The sequence below is a fragment of the Apodemus sylvaticus genome, chromosome 1, assembly GCF_947179515.1.
Source record: "Apodemus sylvaticus chromosome 1, mApoSyl1.1, whole genome shotgun sequence".
Classification (NCBI taxonomy): domain Eukaryota; kingdom Metazoa; phylum Chordata; class Mammalia; order Rodentia; family Muridae; genus Apodemus; species Apodemus sylvaticus.
Window position 1 is genome coordinate 155991149 of NC_067472.1, and position 13836 is coordinate 156004984.

General features: G+C 37.9%; 1 protein-coding gene across 2 annotated transcripts in view; it reads left to right on the forward strand.

The window, feature by feature from the left end:
- The window catches only part of Gabrg3 (gamma-aminobutyric acid type A receptor subunit gamma3), a 670721-nt gene that overhangs the window by 523503 nt on the left and 133382 nt on the right, over positions 1-13836 (forward strand). The window lies entirely within an intron of this gene.

Below are 13836 nucleotides of genomic sequence, written 5' to 3' on the forward strand. Positions count from 1 at the left end.
GCATGACACAGGGCAACAACAGGATGACTGGGTGGTCCAATGAGGATCTAATATTTATGTTGTCACAGAAGCCAAAGAACTTGAACCAGACCCAATAATTTGTTGCAATGAATATTTACAAGTGACGATGTGTAGGCAGAGAGATATACTGAAGGACAAACTGTGACATACTGCAGTTTCCATGATGGGATGTTTTATAGATGCTTTGTTTTTGTTGATGTTGTTGTTATTAGTGTTGGTGGTGTGTATTATCCTGAGAGAGAGGTTATAAGGGCGAAGGGCAGATATGAGGGGACAGGGAGATGAGTGGGTGCATGATGTAAAACTCACAAAGAATCAATAACAAGTTTTTTTTTAATTAAATAAAACAGCGTGGCAGCAGCACAAAACCAGACCTAGAGACCAGTGGACTAGAATAGAGGACCCAGATATGAACCCATACCATTCTGCCAATGGGTTTTTTGACAGAGATGCCAAAAATATACATTACAGGGAAAGCAGCCTCTTCAATGAATAGTGCTGACTGACAAAATGCAGTTCCCAAATAGAATAATCAACTTATAACCCTATTTCTCACCCTGGATGAAAGCCAACTCCAAATGGACCAAAGACTTAACATAATACCCCAAACCTCTGAAATCAATAGTTGAAAAAGTAGTGAATGCAGTTCAAAATAAATGTCTCTGTAATGCCTTTCTGAAAAGGACTCTGGTAACAAGAAATAAAGCCAACAATTGAAAATGGGACCTCATGAAATTAAAAAGCTTCTACACAGTAAAAGAAACTATCAGATGAATAAATAGCCCATAGAATGGGAAAAATATTTCCTTTTGTATACCTCACTGGGGATTTGTATCTAGAATATACAAACAACAACAACAAAAGAAACCTAAATAGCAACAAATCAAACAACCCAGTCAATAAATGAGCCATCTTTAAAAGATGAAAGACAAATGACTAGTAAACATGTGAAAGTATTCACTAATCAGCAGCAGGGTGTTAATTAGAACTACACTGATGTCTTAGTCAGGGTTTCTATTCATGCACAAAACATCATGACCAAGAAGCTGGTTGGGGGAGGAAAGGGTTTATTCATCCACATTGCTGTTCATCACCAGTGGAAGTCAGAACTGGAACTCACACAGGTCAGGAAGTTTGAGCTGATGCAGAGGCCATTGAGGGATGTTACTTACTGGCTTGTTTCCCCTGGCTTGCTTAGCTTGCTTTCTCATAGAACCCAAGACTGCCAGTAGAAGGATGGCACCACCCACAATGGGCCTCCTACCTTTAATCACTAATTGAGAAAATGCCTTATAGCTGTATCTTGTGGAGGCATTTCCTTAAGGGAGGCTCCTTTCTCTGTGATAACTCCAGCTGTGTCAAGTTGACACCAAAAACCAGCCAGTACAATTGAGGTTCCCTCTTACCTATCAGAATGGCTATGATAAAGAAAACAAGAAACGCAGATGAAGATGTAAATAACAGGGAACTTTACACACTGCTGGTGGGAATGCCAACTAGTTCAGCCTCTTTGGAAATCAGTATGAAAGGTCTTCAAAAATTTGAAAATAAACTTATAATGCAACTCAAATCTACCATTTCTGTGTATTTCTCCAAAGGACTCCAAGACAATATACTATGAGATACCAGCCTATCAATGTGATAACAGCAACATCCATAATTATATGAGTCATGGACACCCTAGGTGTCCAACAATAGTGAATTAGCTAAAAAAATAAATGTGGTTCTTATACACATCTGGACTTTGGTGTTTGTTTGTTTGGGTGGTTGTTTGGTTGTTTGGTTGGTTGGTTTGGTTTGTTTGCTTGGCTAGTTGGTTGGTCTGGTTTGGTTCTTCAGGACAGAGTTTCTCTTTATAATCCTGACTGACTGGGAACTTGATCTGTAGAACGGACTGGCCTTAATCTCAGAGATCTGCCTGCCTCTGCCTCTGCCTCTGCCTCTGCCTCTGCCTCTGCCTCTGCCTCTGCCTCTGCCTCTGCCTCTGCCTCTGCCTCTGCCTCTGCCTCTGCCTCTGCCTCTGCCTCTGCCTCTGCCTCTGCCTCTGCTTCCCTCTGCCTCTGTCTCTGGCAAGTGCTAAGATTTAAGGTGCACACCACCTTTTCCCAGCTTCAACTTTTTGTAGCTTCAAAAAATTGTAAATTGTGTTGATTTCAGGAGAATGGCAAAAACTGGAGGTCATCATATTAAATGATTTAAGTCAGCCTCAAGAAGACAAATATCAAGTGCTTGTTCTTATTTGTGGGTCCAGGATTTCATATAGATGCATAAAAACCTGTCTCTTCAGGATGAAATTAATGTAGAAGTGAAGCAATCTCGGGGTCTAATGGGAGAAAGAAATTGGGAAAGGGGGAAACAGGTGGGCAAGGATATATGCTTAACATATATTACAAACTTGAATGGGTATTCCCTATTCAACTGAGCATAATAAAACAAAAACACTAATACATGTGTGTTATCATTAGAAACAGATTTTACATGTATTTAATGCAGAGCAAAATTTCATCTCTTCATATTGTGATCAAGGGTTAAATCACATCTGAGTAGACAATTTAGGGCACACTTTAATAATTAATTGAGTCTATTTACAATTACGTATGTGTGTGTGTGTGTGTGTGTACTTGTGTGTGTGTGTGTGTATAACATGAAGTTTATTTTAAGATGCCAAATTATAATAATAGTTGAGCTCCTGCCTCACAGCTGCAGAAACTCACTGAAAATATCCAATTATTTCTCAGCCAGTGGTGTAATATGCATTTATAGCTAAGAAAAGTTGTCATATCTTGCCAACTATTCTCTTAAGGGTGGGAAGAAAGAGTGAAAAAAATGCCATGTTTCTATATCCTTAGTTTCCCAAATATTTTTAGTTAATTTAATATTTGTGCTTAGAAAGATTAATTTGAATAATATTATAATATTAGATAACATTATATTATAATATAATAATAATATGTCTCATTAGACATCAGTTAGGAGCCTACTGTATTCTTGAATATTAAGTTTGGGAGTATGAGCGCGTGTGAGATGGTTCCCTGTAGAAATTTTAGTGCCCAAGTCTCTCGTCATTAACGGTAAGGCCTTTTCAGTCAATGTGGTGCTTCTGTGAAATTGTACAATACAAGTCCTGTGTACCCTGCACTGCACTGGAGTTTTATTCTCCAGCACTGCCCTGTTTATGGGGTGAGGATGTGACATGAATTATGTAGAATTTCTGTTGCCTCTATGCCAGGTGTGTTCATGTGTTTCTTCTGCTTTGGAGGTCTCCCAGCAGTCTGGGCTCCTCTCGTCTGCTGCTTTAAACCGGTTTTAGTCTTTCTCCCACACTTTGTGTCCCCTCAATCCATCTTTGTTCACAGCACACTCTTGATTCTGCAGGATGATAACTTTTATGACAGTTCAAAAGATGTTTATCTATAGGCTGGGATACCTTCTATGTCTAAAGAGCTTGTGATTCCGCTTAAGAGAGGAGGCAAATGCTATTTATCTTGAACACATAAAACAAACACCTGAAAGAACTAAAAAGAGATCCAGAAAGGATTTGGTTCTGAGGAGCTGCATTGTCCATTAACACCTTGAACTCCCTGTTGGGCTCCATGCAGCACGTGGCTGCATAGATGAGACTCATCACCCTGCTATGGTGACTCTGTAGTGACAGGCAAACACCACCCCAAAAGTTCTGGACATCTGTGCACAGTGTTTTAGATATCCTTAAGTTAAAACAAATGAATTTCTTTCAAGTCATGTCCCTGCCTCCTCATTTTCACTTGAGCACCAGCTCTAACTGTGCCTTTCCCTCCAATTGTACTTTGGTCATGCAATTCTATAATTGATGTTCTGCACCTTGGAGATAATCTGATAAAAGGTAGTTTAGGTTCTGCATATCTTACCTTAGCCCCCTGACCCAATTGCCTCATCAATGTGTTTGAAACGTGACTTGATTTGTGATTTCTTGGTACTATTATACATTCATATATTCACACTACCTGTTGGAACACAGAGCTTGAAGTGAGTTGGAGACATAGGTGCTTCCTCTGCCATGACTTTCATACTGTAACTTGCATGTGGCAGTGACATTGCCTCATTGTTAGGAAGTTCAGTAATGACCACCAGGCTTGGCACTAGACAAATACAAGTTCAAGTCTTGCTTCTTTCCATTTCTTTCCTGCAATTTTTTATGATGAATAAAATTGGGATAGTGAACAGTCTCTTCATGGAGTGATGTCGTTAACAAAAGAGCTGCAAGGTAACCCATTTTCAGACATCAGCACTCTTTGTTCCAGTGTGTAATACAAATACTCTGACAGCTCAGTGCATAACACATCTCCAAATAAATTGAGCCTGAACTAGTATGTGCTTTTATCAACATGCCTGCACTGTGTAAGCTCATGTTCCTGCTTGCTCTAGAGCACTGCTTGCTCACACTTAGAGGCCAAGGAAGTACCACATTCCCTACCCTGTGGCAATGCATTCATATCAGCAGACAGCACAACAAGGCTATTTTAGAGGGAAGATACAAACAGCAAACTTGGGCAGTCGGGCTGGTCTGTGATCACTCCCCAGAGAGCTCACAGTATGACAGAGTTTCTCACAGCAATATGATGCATCTAGCCCTGATTCAGGAGCTGTGGGTTACAGTAATATGTGTCGCTGGTTCATCTCAGATAGAATGTTATGGTCTCTACCAGCACATCACAGTGAGCTGCTGTGTCCCTTTACCTTTAAGAGCGGGTTATTTAGGAATAGGTGAGTCAACACATGCACAATAGAAATTTTTTTTTTTTTTGGTTTTATCCCAGTAACTGGGGACTTTGTAGCAACTACTATACAAGTACGGGACCCTTGCAGTTCCTTGCATTGACAAATTATATATAGAAAACTCAAGCCACTAAAAGCTAAAGCCTCAGTTTTCAGGAGTGCATATCAGGAGGGAAATGGCTGCTTTGTGCTTTACTAGGTCTAGGTGACCTAGCAGCTTAGGAGGAATGGACTATTGCAAGACCAACCCTACTGGCATGACAGGGTTGATCTTCTGTTCAACTCTGAATTTAGGGCCACTGAATTTACCACTGATGGGATCTGTATTACCTGCAAGTGGGATGTGACAAAGCCCTTAAAATGGCATTTAGTCTTAAAAGTGAGTTATTTAATCACATGTTGATGTGCTTCCTGCAAGAATCTGAAGGGCCTTTGCAATTCTTGCTCACTTCAGCCCTGGACAATTTGCATTGATCTTGACACTTGGCCCACCCCTAATTTTCAGACCCTTCTTCACTCACTGCAGGGCACCTGCTGACCATCGACTCATCCCTTAAGATGGGAGGGTCACCAACAGTTTACTATGTGTCCCCTAACCTTGGCTTTCCTGTTCTATGCCCTGTCTTCTTTGAACTTTCTTGATTGTTTAGCATGGTATCTAAAAATAAATGGTTCAATGTGGCCTCTGCATCCTCACCTCTCTCTCCTGCTCAATCCAGAGCCTTTGTTCCCATCATTTTGACAAAGAGTTCAACTTGAGGTTTGCCACTGTTAGCAATGGTGGCAAAAACTGGTTGAAGCTATTTAGAATTTCAGTGTCTCCAATAGCCAAATTAATCTCCATGTAGGCAGATTTGCCAAGTTTACTGATTCATAAAGCTAGCTATCACTTGCATTAAAAAAATGCAACTTTGAGTCCTGAAGGGATGATGGGCAGCCAGCCAGCAATGCTTTGGGTCTGTTCTACACTCGTAGATCAGAAGCCTTACTGAAATTTCATCACCAGCATTTACATTTGCAATAAGTCAAGTTATATTCGGTACTGACAAATAGATTGGAAATTTGCTGACAAAAATTCATAGACTTTAAGAATAAAATGCTCTTTATGCCTTTGAAATACTCAAAAGTCAAGTATTCAAGCATATAATATTTATATATGTGTGCTTGTATGTGGATATGTGTACCTGAGAGGTATCCTTGGAAGCCAGAAAAGGGTGTCTGGAACTGGAGCTAACAGATAATTCTGAGCTGATTGATGTGGGCGCTAGGAACCAAACTGAGGCTCTCTGAAAGGCCCTCTTGAGTCCTGAGGTTTTTCCAGCTCCAAGTACTCGGCTTGTCAAACTCCTTCAGTATCATCTACTTCTCAGTCAGCTTCACTCGTCTAAGACAGTCATAAAATGACAGTGCCATTATCTTAGCCTTAGGATATGCCACAGCTTATCACTGTAACAAAATATCTACAGTCATTAAAACATGAAAAGGAAAGGATGACTTTGGCTCACAGTTTAGAGAATTCCACTCTCCAACGTGGAGATCCACTTGCTGCAGGCTTGTCAAGAGCATTGGAGGTAAGTTGATGGCAAGGCCAGCTTCTCACTTTATGCCTGGAAAATAAGGGGGAGAGTCTACTGTTGCATGACTCCCCAGCAGTGTGCACCGGGAGCCTGCAAAGCTTTGAATCGTTCGCATGTCCTATTAAGGCCAAGCCTTCAATAAACAGGTTTTGGGGGAACCATTTTTATAGTCACAGTCAATATATCTTCTAAGAAATACACCATATGGATCCAGAGAACTGCACAGTTAGCATATCACATTGTTGTTATTATACAAGAGCATGGCCACAAGCCTAAGTTAGACAGGGATCACTGGAAGGTCCCAGGCCCCAGCCCCAGCTTTCTCTCCGTGTCTCATTTCAGTGCTTGTCTGAAGATCAAGTGCATTCATAAACAAACTGCAGCCAGCCGTGCGGTGGTAGTGCACGCCTGTAATCCCAGCACTCTGGGAGGCAGAGGCAGGCAGATTTCTGAGTTCGAGGCCAGACTGGTCTACAGAGTGAGTTCCAGGACAGCCAGGGCTACACAGAGAAACCCTGTCTCGAAAAAAAAAAATCCAAAAAACCAAACTGCAGCCAACTGCAGGAACTCAATAGTTGACTAAACTTAATTTTCCTCTTCAAATGTAATTTTTGTCTCAAGTAACTTGTCAAATCTAAACTCACTGAAAATTTGAAGTAAAACTAAACCCTTAAAATATGAGTTTGGGAATGGGGATGGGAACTTATTAATCACTGTATGATGGAGCCTGTGTGGCCATCATACACGACTGTCAGCAGGACAGGCCAGAGCTGTTGAAAGTTTGCAAGCCACCTGCTGTCACACAGTTAATAGGACAACAGGGTAGGGATGGCCTTAACATGAGACCAACAAGAATATTTCACAAACCTCTGGTTTATCTAGAAAGCTTGTGTAGTTTTCAGCCAATTAAACTCGTATTTTTCATTTTTCTGAGGGTTAGAACTGCTGAGAATGAAGCAGTTAGAGACAAAGGTCATGGCAGCAGGCCCGCTCTCCATATCCCTTGTCAGCTTCTCCAGTTGCCTAAGGAGGGCTTTGTATATTAGGTGTCCAAAGTGAATAAGCAAACATTCTGAAGCTGGAGAAAAAGCAGTGATAATTTAAATTTGTATCTATTTGTAAATGAATTTCCTACATCTAAAATCACAAAATGCTTGTCTTGTGTAATCTTACTGTTACATCAATTTACCAAGGAGAAGTGGGTATGACTCTGAGAAGTTCAGCCTACTGCCATGTTTAGAAGATGTTTCCAGGAAGGGATGAAAAAAATATGGGCAAAATAAAAACCCAGAAAAAATAAATAATAAAGATAGATAGATAGATAGATAGATAGATAGATAGATAGATAGATAGATAGATGGTGTGGTGATTTGAATATGAGTGGCCCCTATAGGTTCATATATTTAAATGCTTAAGGTGTGGCATTATTTGAAAGAATTTGGAGGTGTAACTTCATTTGGGGAAGTGTGTCACTAGGGGTCGACTTTGAGGTTTCAAAAGCACAAGCCAGACCCAGTGTCTCCTTCTCTTCCTGCTACTTACAGACCCAGGTGCAGAACTATCAGCTCCTTCCCCAGAACCATGTTTGTGTGCCTATGTGCCACCATGTTTCCCCCATAAGCTTAATGGAATAAGCCTTTCAAACTGTAATCCAACCTGAATTAAATGCTTTCCTTTGTAACAGTCATTTTGTTCATGGTGTCTCTTCACAGTGGGAGAGCATTGACTAAGACATATGGTATTTGTTATCTATAAACCAATCCCACAGAAGATACTTGTGTGAGCTAGTTTTATGTTACCTTGTTAAAAACTAAAAATGTATCCTGAAAGAAGGAATCTTAACTGAGAAAATGCCTCCATAAGATTAGCCTATAGGTAAGTTCTGTGATGCATTTTCTTGATTGGTAATTGATAGAAGAGGAGCCACACCAGTGTGGGTTGAACTACCCACAGATAGTGGCTAGGTAGTCCTGAGTTGTATAAAAGTTCAGGCTGCAAACCACAAGAAGGAGGCCACTAAGCAAAAATTCATCATGGCTTCTGCTCCAGTTCCTGCCTCTAGGTTCATGCTTTCAGTTCCTGCCCTGACTTCCTCAGTGATGGACTGTGACTTGAGAATTGTTAGCTTAAACAAACCCCTTTGTTTCCAAGTTACTGTTGGTCACGGTGTTTATCACAACAATAAAAACCATAAATATGATAATACTTGAAGGAATAAAGAGAAGGTTAAAAAAGAGAAAGACACAAGAAACAATTTTAGAACACCGAATCAAAAGAATAAAATACCACAAAAAATCAAAATATCAGAAATTAATATATATTGTTCAGCAGTAACTCTTAATCTCACTGGTCTAATCTTCCCAATAAAGATACACAGACTAAAAGATTAGATCAGAAATTGAGATCCAGTTTTGTACTGCTTACAAAAGAATATACATCATGGCCAACATTAGATACTACCTTTGGGTATGTATTAGTAAGCGTTTTTAAAGAAAACACACACACACATGCATGCACCTACACATGCACACATGCACACAGTAGAACAGACAGAAAGACAAACTGACAGACTGACTGAAAGACAGACAGACAGACAGAGTGGTCTAGCACTACTAAAGAAATGACTAAGAGACATGATAGGTGAACATATCAGTGACTGGGATGGCAAACAGGAATAAAGCAGTTTTCCTCCTTCCTTGCCCTATGCTGCCTGCCATATAAGGTTTAGCCCAGATTTAGAGTAAATCTGATCTCAAATTATCCAAATTTAGTGTGAATCTTTTACCTCAAATATGCCAACCAAGATAAGATCAGATGTGTGTTCCTAGATGCTTGGGTTTTAGTTAATTACAGATTTAGTCAAATTGACAACCAAGATTAGATATCACGAGATAAAAGGAAGGAAAAGGTTATTCCAAAAAAAAAATGAAACTAAGAAGCAAACAAATGTGGCTATTCTAATATCTGACAAAATAGACTTTAAATCAACCTAATCAAAAGAAATACAGAGATATATTTTATATTCATTAAGGGAAAGATCAACAAAAATATTGCAATTATAAATATATATTCACCAAACACAGGAAGACTCAATTTCATTTAATAAAAAACACACTATCAGATATAAATCACAGACTCCAATAGAACGCAACAAATAATGGTAGTCTGTGATTTCATTACCCTTCTGTCACCAATAGACAGGTCATCTGGAAAAGAAATAAACAGAGAAAGCCTTCAGTTAAATGACATTATAAATCAAATGAACCTAACAGACATCTGTAGCACATTTCTCTGAACTCTAAAAAATACATTTTTTTTCAACAGTCCATGGAACTTTCCCCAAAATGGACCACACATTAGAGTACAATAAAAGTCTCAACACAAGTAGAAGAATTGAAATTATATCTTTCATTCTATGTGACCATCATGGAATAAAGCTGGAAATTAACAGCAAAAGAAAACACAGGCAGTATACAAACTCATGAAAGCTCAATGATACAATTCTGAGTAAACATTGAATAAAGAAAGAAAAGATTTAAAGATTCCTAGAATTGAACAAAAATTAAAACACAATGTGTAGGACACAAGGCAGCCCTCAGGGGAAAGTTTACAGCATTAAGTGCCTACATCAAAAACCCAGAGAGATCTAAAGTTAATAATTCAATGATTCATCTGAAGAGCTTAGAGAAACACTCTCCCCCAAAAAAGTAGATGGGAAGAAATAATGAAAATTAGAACTAAGATTAATGAAATTAAAAAAATACAAAGATTCAAAGAAATAAAGATGGTTCATTGAATAGCTTCACAAGATTAACAAACCTTTAGCCAAGATAGCCAAAAGGAAAAGAAAAAAGATAGAACTGAAATTAATAAGAGATGAAAAAGGAAACATTATAACTGAGGAAATCCTGAGACTTGTAAAAATATACTTAAAAAATCTCTAATTTTACCAAACTTAAAAATCTAAAAGGACAAAATGAATATATGATGTATCAAAGTTTTAAAAAGATGAAGGAAATAATTTAAATACATACATAACATCTGTGAGATGCATCGATTAAAAATCTTCCAGCTAAAGAAAGCCCAGGTCCAGATGGATTCAATGTAGAAATCTACCAGGCTAGCCTTTTTCTTGTCCTCATTCAGAATTATTTTGGCAATTATGGGATTGGGTTTTTCCACATGAAATTAAATTCAGGATTATTGTGGGGGAGTTGTGTTGAATCTGTAGATTGCTTTTGGTAGGATGGCCATTTTCTTTGCATCTTCTGGTATCTTCTTCAATTCATTTGCGGGGAGGGTGTCTTAAAGTTTCCTATACAAGTCTTTTTTTTGTGGCTCTTTTTTTTTATTAGATATAATTTTTTATTTACATTTCAAATGATTTCCCCTTTTCTAGCCCCCCACTCCCCGAAAGTCCCATAAGCCCCTTTCTCTTCCTCTGTCCTCCCACCCACCCCTTCCCACTTCCCTGTTCTGGTTTTGCCGAATACTGCCTCACTGAGTCTTTCCAGAACAAGGGGCCACTCCTCCTTTCTTCTTGTACCTCATTTGATGTGTGGGTTATGTTTTGGGTATTCCAGTTTTCTAGGTTAATATCCACTTATTAGTGAGTGCATATACAAGTCTTTTATCTTTTTTTAATGTTTTTTATTGGTTATTATTATTATTATTATTATTATTATTATTTTTACGTTTCCAAAGTTAACCTCTTTCCTGGATCTCCCCATCTGCCCTCCCGGAAACACCCTATCCCATCCTCCCGTTTACTTTCTTGGTTATATTTATTAAAAGATGTTGTAATTTTGTTTTTAAATTTTTCATAAAATAAATTTTGATCATACTCTTTTCTCTCCAACCCCTCCCTATCCCTCCAACTTTTTATTTTTCCTCTCCTAAAGAAAAACCAAAACACATAAAAATAACACACACACACACACACACACACAGACAGCACCCAAAACAATTCCTGTGCAGAAAAAATATTAGCTCCTTGATTGTGGGTGGGTCTTTGCGTGCATTTTCCCTTTTCTGTGCTGCAGTTTGTCTGGCTTGAACCTCTGTAGGTTATATACATGCTGTCACAGTCCCTGTGAGTTCATATGGGCATCAGCCCTGTTGTGTCTAGAAAACAGTTTCCTTTCAGTTAGAGTCTGTTGGGAATGGTATTGTGGGGGTATGTTTGATGGTGGTAGATAAAATGGCTACTGAATTTAGTGTGGAATTTATCTTGCTCTTTTGCTGAATGTGTTTACCAGCTTTATGAATTTTCAAATGGAGACCGTAGGGTTTTTTATGTATAGAGAATATATTCTGCAAACAAGAGTACTGACTTTTTTCCTTCCTGTTTCTATCTCCATTATCTCTTGCACTCCTAGTGCTGTAGATGACAGCAAGTACTATATTCAACAGGAACTGAGAACTGACGTCCTTGTCTAGTTCCTGATTTTACTGCACATTTTCAAATCATGTGCTCATTTTTAAATTATACGCTCATTGCTTGATTTTGAAATTTCTATAAAATTCTAGGCTAAAATTTCTTCCTGTGTTGTAGTGTACAAATATATTTTTGCATTCTCTAAGTTTTCTTTTCATTGATTATAATACCAATTGAACCACAACAAATGAAAATTCTACAAAAACTTTCTTTCCTAAAACAAACATAGAATCAGTAAGAGAAGCTTTATTTCTAAGTATCTTGTCAAGTTTTCCCTTTCTTTCTCTGACATCAAATGTATTGCCTACTTTAATTTACTTTTGGATTGAGTAAGGGGAAGAATTCAACTATATTCTTTCATACATGCATGAACCCATGTCACTGAACCATTTGTTTTAATGACTCTTTGGTCCTTTTATTAATTGACACCATTGCTAAGAATTCATTGACCAAATACAAACTTATTTCTGGACTTTCAAATACATTTCATTCATTGGTATGTTTGTCTTATAACTGTATTTTGATTACTGGAACTTTTTAATGAGTTTTGGAATCAGGATGTTGAGTCCTCCATTTCACTTTCCAAGAATGTTTTGCTATTCTGAGGGCTTTGAATTTCAATAAAATTTTAGAATAGAATTAGCCAATTTTTTTGGAAAATGCCATCTGGAAGTTTTAAAAAAGAAGTTGTTTTGCAATTTCTCCTCTGTTATTGGTTGTTATGAAACAAAAATATAATTTGTTTTTGCATATTGTTCTTGTACATTGAAACTTTTCTGACATTCTTTATTCTTATGATTTTTTCGTACAATCCCTGTAATTTTCTAAACATTATGCTATATATGAATACAGATAATTTTATTTATTCCCTTCCAATGTGGCTGTCTCATTTCTTTCTCTGGCTGAATTGCCTTGTCTGAAACTTTTCTTTCTTTTTGAATAGCAGTGATGACATTAGACAGTTTTGATTTGGTAAAGAAAAGAGTGTGGGTTTCACCATTTAACAGGACTTCAGTTCTGGACTCTGACACCTTCTCTTGGTTTATTTATGTTCGTTTTTGACCATGTGGGCTATTGTAGTTGGCAGTGCCTTTGCTTTGATAAGTGCTTTTCTGACTATACTAAAGTGGTAAGGTTACTTTTGTGTTTTCCTTTGTTAATAGTTTACATCATTTTAACCTTTTCTGATTCTTGTTTCTTTGTGTTTTTATGATTAATATTATTACTATGGGAACTCTTTGTTACTTAGAAATGTATTCCACATAATGTGTAGAATTCTCAGACTTGTGACTGTTATTAATCGCTAAGACTAATGCCCTGTGATAGGAGATCACTCTTTGTGTGTTCAAATATTTTTATATTTCTCTAAGTCAGTTTGATGGTATAGTCTACAGCTCATCCTGAGGATTATTTACTACACGGGGGCTTCAGAATGATCATGGTGGTGTCTCATTTTGTGCTGATAGATGTTGCAGATGTCTGTGAGGTTGATTATACAGCTGTGTTTAAAATAAATGACTGTGTGTTTTTAAACAAAATACATATGTAATATTTTTTATATTTACCCATGTAATTAATTTCTCCTGTAATGTGTATTTTTATGTGTCCTATCAGAGGGATTTTAGAAAAGATTGGCTATGTGACTTTCAGATCAACTGGGCTTTCTTAGCAAAGTAACAGATACAGACAATAACTTAAATCATCATGTAAATACATTTATGTGCCTACTTTATTTGAAAAGTACTTTGCATGCAATTTAGTACATAGGTCAGGTGAAAGAAAATAGCCATTTCAGAATATTTATTTTTATCTACTCTTGAAACTAAGCCCTCCCCTCCACTCTTTCTCATTCAGTTGGGATAAAGAACCATATCGTACCTTCCCTTGGCCATCTCCTTATATAAATGCGCACTATAGTTTACAAACTCTATAGCTCAGACAACTGCAGATCACCAGTCTGCCAAACTTTCCATCACTGTGTAACAAGAGGCCCTTGTTTCCAGTTTGAATAGCATACCCCATTGCCTTCTGAGCCATCACCTCCAT